The following is a 7,733-nucleotide window of genomic DNA, read 5'->3' on the forward strand; positions in this document are numbered from 1 at the left end:
CCAAATTACTATTTTAACCCCCGGTTAACTTATGGTGAGTTCAATATATATAGGAACAATTGTATGTTATGTCTTATATGTGCTATGTGCTTCTCAGTGTTATTATTCTGAGTTATTCTCCCATGTTATTTTATTCGCTATGTTTATTGCAAATATAATACCTTTGACCATGTGATCAGTGAAAGGACTTAGATTCACATTGGTACTGGTACATAGCCTCTGGCCATGTAGAACATGTCTCCGTAAGAGAATGATTTCTATTCTATGGCATTGACAGAAAGTTAGATAGGAATGGTATGTAGCCTCCGACCATGTAGAGCATGAATCCGTAAGGGAATTGAACTCTATTCTATGGTATTAGCAAATGGTTAAACAGGGTGTGAAAAACCTGAAATCTACCGAAATGCTAAATAGGGCGTGAAAACCCGAAATCTATCATATTGATAATCAGAAATTATATGTCTTCTGTGCCATTTGGGCCAAAGCTTTATTGATGCATATCAAGTATTGAAATCGTTATGTCTCATTGAAAAGTATATCCTTGAATAAAGTCTTTGATTGATATGAACGCTTGTCACATGATTTCACATATGTCTTGTTGTTCCTCTTTGCTTTTGTCACATTGAAGTATATATAAGGCATAAGATTATATTGTATCTATTTATTGAATTCACTAAGCGTTATCGCTTATTCCTCTCAATGTTTAACAATTGCAGGTGATGAGTATCTAATATAGTTTTATACTGCAAAAAGATTTAGAATAGTTATTACCATTTCTCTGTATTTTAATGTTCATGTATGTATATGAATATTAGATTCCTGGGTAGACATGAAATGTAATAAAACTTAGTCGGTTTGTATCCAATCCTTTGTAATCACTTTATCAATATAAAATATTGTTTTATAAATATGCACGTAGCATATTTTGAGGAAGTAACTTAAGAATAATATTAGAATAGTATGAAAGTTTGGGTCTTTCATAAATACGAAAGTTTGGGTCTTTCAATCATGGTATCAGAGCAATGGTTTAAGTGAACTAAATATCGTGGATTGGTATTTAGACTTAAACTGTTGGAAGCTCAATATATGAGTTGATTCATAATAAGTATATGGATACAAACCATAGGAAATATTTAAGTGGGGGATTGGGTAGTGACAAACCCTAGTATTCTAAGATATTAAGTTACTTCAGAATTTTAAGAAACTTAGTTTTAGTAAACTAGAAATTTTAAGAATTTCTAAACTTAAACAAGAATTATTAAGTAAAGATGATACGATATATTTTAGGTTAAATACCTAATGGAGGCAAGCACTAGAATATTAAGAGGAGATATGCCTTATATTCTATTATGTGCTAAATGATAAATGAATATAGAGAAAAGATATGCCTTATATTCTATTATGTGAGAAAGCTTAAGGTCTGTTGCCGACCATGGTTTAGAAAATTTTAAGAATTTTCATAATAGAATTTTTTGGAGTGATAAAGAGACTTATGATAGTTGACATCGATAGGTTTATAAATAAACGATCGCGAGATATCATAAAATAATAAATATGAATTGTTATCGTAATAAGTGTATAAATACCAATAGAATGGTAATATACATTTAACGTATGTTTGATATATAATAACATCATTGGAAGAAAGATGTGCATTTGAAACACGTTTGGACAAGATAAATGTGTTGGTAAAAATCCACGAAGTTGTTCTACCGCTGTTTAGATTGAAGCAGTGATTGTTTAGAGAGTCGGAAGAACCGAAGATGGTGATCAGTACTTTTGCAGTATCACAATGAATGTTGTGCAAGATTTAGAAGAATTAAATGAAGATCAAAAGAAAGACTAATGAAGTTTTCAGGCTTAATAGCCCAAGAATTCGTGATATAAAGTTCCATTGTGTGTTAAGCCGACTTTAACATACAAGATTGGGATGGTGAATTGAGTCATTTAGTGGTAAATGGTTAAGCAACTTACTTGTTTAAGTAAGGTAGAATGCTTAATTGAAGAAGAAATACACCCATAATATCGTATGAGAAGAGATGTTGTAGTCAAGAATGGCAGAGAACCAAGTTGAAGCTAGTAAAGCTTGCTGAGATGTGTAACACCGAAAATTTCAAACAAATATTTCAATTTTTATAAAACATAATTCCATCGATATTCATAAAAACAACCATTTTAATTATCCAACAAAACAGTACAAAATCCCAAGATCATAATATCAAGCTCCGAACGTGTGTGTATACGGATCAAGCCGACGCCTTCCCGCGGTCGTCACTAGTACCTGAAACAAATAACATCAACACTGTAAGCACAAGGCTTAGTGAGTTCCCCAAAATACCACATATAACACATATTAGCCACTCTAGGCTATAACTCTGTGGGTCCGTGCACCCAAACTCTGTGAACCCTCAGGTTCTAGCTCTGATAAACATGCACCACATAAATCACATAGAAATCATGCAGTACAACACACAACATACATAGCATACAAATACTCTATCACATAACTCTGGTTACCTACTCAATGTAAAGTATAGTGAGAAGACTCACCTCGCGTATCTCGGTATCTCACGAATCCTGGAAATCCCTCGTGCTCGATCCTCCGAGCTCTAATCCTCCTATAACATTATATGCTTCTAATTAACACTTTATATCTCTAAGGTTGACTATCAATAAGGAGTCAACACTGGTCAACTCTGGTCAACGGTCAACTCTGACCGGACTCGGCAAGTACCAAGGCGACTCGGCGAGTCTGGGTGTGTACACCAATTTCCCTAGAATCCTCCCCTGACACGTCGAGCATTCACTCAACTCGACGAGTTCCACCTGGCATGAGTTGTGGGGCCACCACGACTCAACTCGCCGAGTCTCAAAACAACTCGGCGAGTCCAGTTTGACTCAATCCACCGGTCCATTCTGACTCCCCCTTGACTCACTGAGTCCACCCTCCCCAACTCGGCGAGGCCACTCACTGTGTGGTCGGGCAACATTCATGCTACTCGCCGAGTCTGTTCTTCGGACTCGGCGAGTCCGTGCCATGCACTGACTCAATCTGGCTCTAAAGGTCAGATCCAGTCCATTAATCCATAGATCCAGTCCCTCCAAGCTCATTTAGCACGTAAAGTTACAATCTTGATGCACATACAACCTCTATATGACCATATATGATGTTTTTGACTCATTTGCTACAACACAAGGTCATGGACTCCATTGTCATACATAAAGCTTGATGAGTGAGGCTCTCTGGACCTCTATGGGTCCAGATCCATAACCTCAACTCAAGGAGGGAACCAATGGGCACCAAATCATCCCATAAATGACCATCATAAGCCCTAAATTGCATAATGCTTCACCAAACAGAAAATAGTCCGAGATCATACCTCTAGAGTGATGATCTAAGCTCCAAATCCACGAAATAGCAACCTCCTTTGCTTCCTCTTGCCTAGAGTCTCCTTCTTCTTGCTAAATAACACACACAAGGTCAAGAAATGCTCCTTTCTCTTCACAAATCGCTCAAGAACACAAGGGTCTCTCACTGAGGGTTGGGTGAGCACAAATGACGGCCATAAGGCCCCTTAAATAGGCCTCAAACCCGGAAATTTAGGGTTTCATTACACAGCGCAGACTCGCCGAGTCCATATCCTGGACTCGCCGAGTCCAGGCGCGCTCCATTGCCCCAATCCGCATCCCTACTCGGCGAGTCTGAGCTCCAACTCGACGAGTCCCCCTCACAATTCAACAAAATTAAATTTACAAGATACCTGGTAAAAATCCGGATGTTACAAGATGCAGCTAAGATGTAGACTTCTTAGGATAGACTCCTATGAAATAGACTTAGACTTACTCAGATACAAGAATAACGATGTCAAGGAAGAATAATGAAGTGAACAAAAGTGCATGATGGATTGCATGAGTTAGAAGATGATGCAGGTAGTAGAAGACTGTTTATCTCCATGCTGCTAAAGTAAATTTTGGAATAGTGTGTCTTGTAGAGTAGACACTACTCAAGAAAGAATTAATATGAAGAAATGCAAGTAAAATTTCTATCGACCTATGGAAAAGTATTAGGATATATTAAATCGAGCATATGCATGAGAAGAATCCTAGAAGGAGAGTATAGGTAATCCAATATATATTTGATAGAAACGTGAAAATCCTAGTTGAGTCTAGGAGAAACGGTTGTATGTATTTGTTTAAAGACATTCATGTGTGATAAGTTGCTTTGTGAAAACATTTGAATGGTGACCTGGGAACTGCGAGACAATACTTGGGACGAGTATGAGTAGGTGTGAATAGTAGTAGAGGCCTATACTACTAGAAGCACAAGACTCACACTTGGATCAGGAAAAGTCACAAGGTTACCAAGAAGCTAGTAAATGATTCCATTTTATTCATGTGTGTCATTACCTTCGATTCGGTAATGACTAAGAAGATAAGTAATGTTCAACTCTTAAAGAATCGAGTCCGATTAGTACAAATCCGCGAAAGGAGTTAATTGGTTCAGAGAACCATGTATTATTTAGTGACAAAACATCAGTAGGAATACTGAAGAAGTAAATGGTCGAGATAGTCGATAGAAATATAACAATCTTCATTAAAGAATTGAGCAATCATTAGCCAGAGATGTGACTTGCTATGTGGTGTTACTGGCCATAAGAAATGTATCCGCCCTACTCTTACTAGTCAAATGGTGGGAAGTCAAGTTGCCGATCAACAATCAAAGAGTACTCCAACTAAAAAGGAGGAGGTGTCAAAAGCTAAAAGATGTGTATATCCGAAAGCATGAATTAGAGATACATAATGCTATTCTTTCTATTCTTAAGCATCCACGTGTTGATCAAACTCTTTTTGTTTTTGTTATTCTATCAGCTCGATTTATTCGATCTGATTCTAATACAAGAGTTTGGATTATTATATGTATTATGCGAGATAAAATCAAAGGTCATTAGAATATGAACATTTGAGTTGTTGTTCTAGCAAAAGTAAAGACCTTATATTGGGTTTAGTCTATAAACCAAGAAGGAGCAGGAGTCTGCAATGAGAATTGAGTTTTAACTCAAAGATTAAGATCGAATGTTCAATAAAGAATGAAGAGCGGGTGCAAATTTGAACACCACTAGTAATTAGGAAGTTTGAAGAATTTGACAATCGATTGGCAAACTAAAAGTTAAATATCGTACATTTAGATTACCACAAAGGAAGTAAGTTAAAACTCGAATGTTGTAACTTGTAATTTTCTCGTAAACTCTAGATCTACTCACATCTTATTTGATTTCAATGCCTCAGATTCTTTCGTGCCTTATAAATTCGCATATTCTTTTCAAATTGCTTGTTACATAGTTGTCCAATCATTTCATATAGATAACATAGGAAATATATCATTACTTGTTGATAAAGCCTATAGAGTTAGTGTTATAGGAATTGAAAGTTATAATCTTCCTGCTAACCTAATTCCTATCTTTGATATTATTCTCGACATGGATTGGTTGTTAAAGAACCATGCAAAGCTCTTGTTCTAAAAAGAGATGATATGCATCCCTATCGAAAGGGAAGATCATATTTATGTCTACGGTGAAAGTAATAAATTTCTTTCTTAAAAACTTGTAAATTATGTCGAAGGGATATTCTACTTATCCGGCTTATACAGTTAATACCTTGAAAGAGGAGAAGAAAACTGTGAATGATAACCTTTGGATAATTATCGACCAGCTGATGAAGAGTGCATATATTCTCGCCACACGTGAAATGACTCCATTGGAGAAATACGCGTAAGTTACTTAGACGAAATTGTGTCAACTCATGATGCGCCACTATAGATTATTTCCGATTGTGATACTCGTTTCACTCCTCAGTTTTGGGTGAGAATGAAGCATGAATTAGGATCTCGAGTTGCTCTTAGTACAACTTATCATCCTCAGAAAAATGGTCAAAAGAAGAGAGCAATCCAAACTGTAGAAGATATACTGAAGGTATATAAAGTACTGTATGAGTGTAAATGTCATACTCAAATATGTTGGCATGACGTAAGACGGAAGATCTTTAGAGGATCTGAAATAATTCAAGACATCACTGACAAGATACAAATTTTCCGAGAAAGAATGAAAGCGACCCAGGATCGATAAATTCCCTATGCAGAAAAGAGGAGATGACTCGTAGAATTCCGGGTGGATGATTTAGTAATACTGAAAGTATTTCATGAAAAGGCGTTATACTACTTTGGAAGAAAGAATGGTTGGTAAGCAAGCATACTGCTTGGAATTGCCTAAAATTTTGACAAATATTCATGAAGTTTTTCATGTGAGCTATCTATGTAAAGGTTTAAGCATATATGATGAAATGGTTCTGTTATCAGAGGTGAAACTGGATAGTAAATTAAGTAGAAGAGATCGTAAATGAAAGAACGACTAATCTACATAATAAAGAAGTAGAGTTGGTGATTTTCAAGTAGAAACACCATCAAGGCCCAAATTATACTTGGGTAAAATAAGAATAAGATAAGAGCGAAGTATCCCTATTTGTTTTAATCGTTATAATTTCGGGGACGAAATCCTCAAAAGGAGGAGGTATTTGTAACATATACGTTCTGAAATTGTTTATTGTTATTATTAAAAGTGAATAAAATTGAGTGTTGAGTTCTAACAAGATGGTTTTTACTAGAAATGAAGTATAACTATGTTTAGAATCACTCAGAAAATATTGGAAGTCTTATGAGATTCCAATTAAAAGCCAAATAGTGAGATTTAGCGAAAATATAAAATTTTAAATAAGTAAAATTTTATTATTTGATGTTGTAAATCATCTCTTTAGAAACTTGTAGGCGAAAACGTCGTCGAAATCCAAGTTATAACGAAGAAGTTATGACCAACCGAAGATCCGCGACAAAACCGACACGACGCCGATTGACGTAAAAAGTGAGTTTTTGATAAAATACTTTTTAGCCTTAGTAATCTAAATGAAAGTCATAGTATTCGTTAAACCAAGAAATTCGATAAAAAGAACGCCAAAATCTGACTTCATATGAGGAAGTTATGATTTTTCGAAGTTTCAACTTAGCAGTAGACAGCTAAAAACTCGAATTTTAGATTGAGCGATATTTGACCGATACATCCTAAACGAGAATCGAAGGTCTCATCATATGTAGTACAACGGTAAAAAGTCTGACGAAAACAGATGTCGGATGAAGAAGTTATGAATTTTTAACGGAATTTCCTGTTCAGGAATGTTAAAAATAATAATATTAAAAGTAAAGTCAAAATTAGCTGATAAAGTCTAAACGAAAGTTGTAGATCGTAATTTTTTGCTACGCATGCATATAAAGAACATTAAAAACGGAGCTCGTATGCGAAAGTTATGGATTTTAGAAGTTTGGGGCCCGAAAACCGAGGAATTTCGCATGAACAGTATCGGCCACGTCACCTGGCACGAAGCAGGCGCGTCACCGGAGTCGTGGCCTTGCCTCGCAGCGCCACGTGTATGAGCCGGAGACGAGTCCCTCGCTGCTGATGCCACCGAGTTGTTTCCTTGCTTCCACGTTCGAGCCTCGCAGTGGCCTCGTGGCCTTCGCCTTTCCTGCCGCGTGCCCTTCGCAGCTGCTGCCACCGAGCTGCTTCGCAGCTGCTCCGTCACCCCTCCGGACCGAGCCTTGTAAATATCCTGGTACACCATACTGGTACTTTTGGAGGGTTACAAGTTAACTTTTCCATATCATGGTACACCATCCTTCAGTATAACAG

This window comes from Lactuca saligna, chromosome 4, assembly GCF_052625555.1.
Source record: "Lactuca saligna cultivar CGN05327 chromosome 4, ASM5262555v1, whole genome shotgun sequence".
Taxonomy (NCBI): Eukaryota; Viridiplantae; Streptophyta; class Magnoliopsida; order Asterales; family Asteraceae; genus Lactuca; species Lactuca saligna.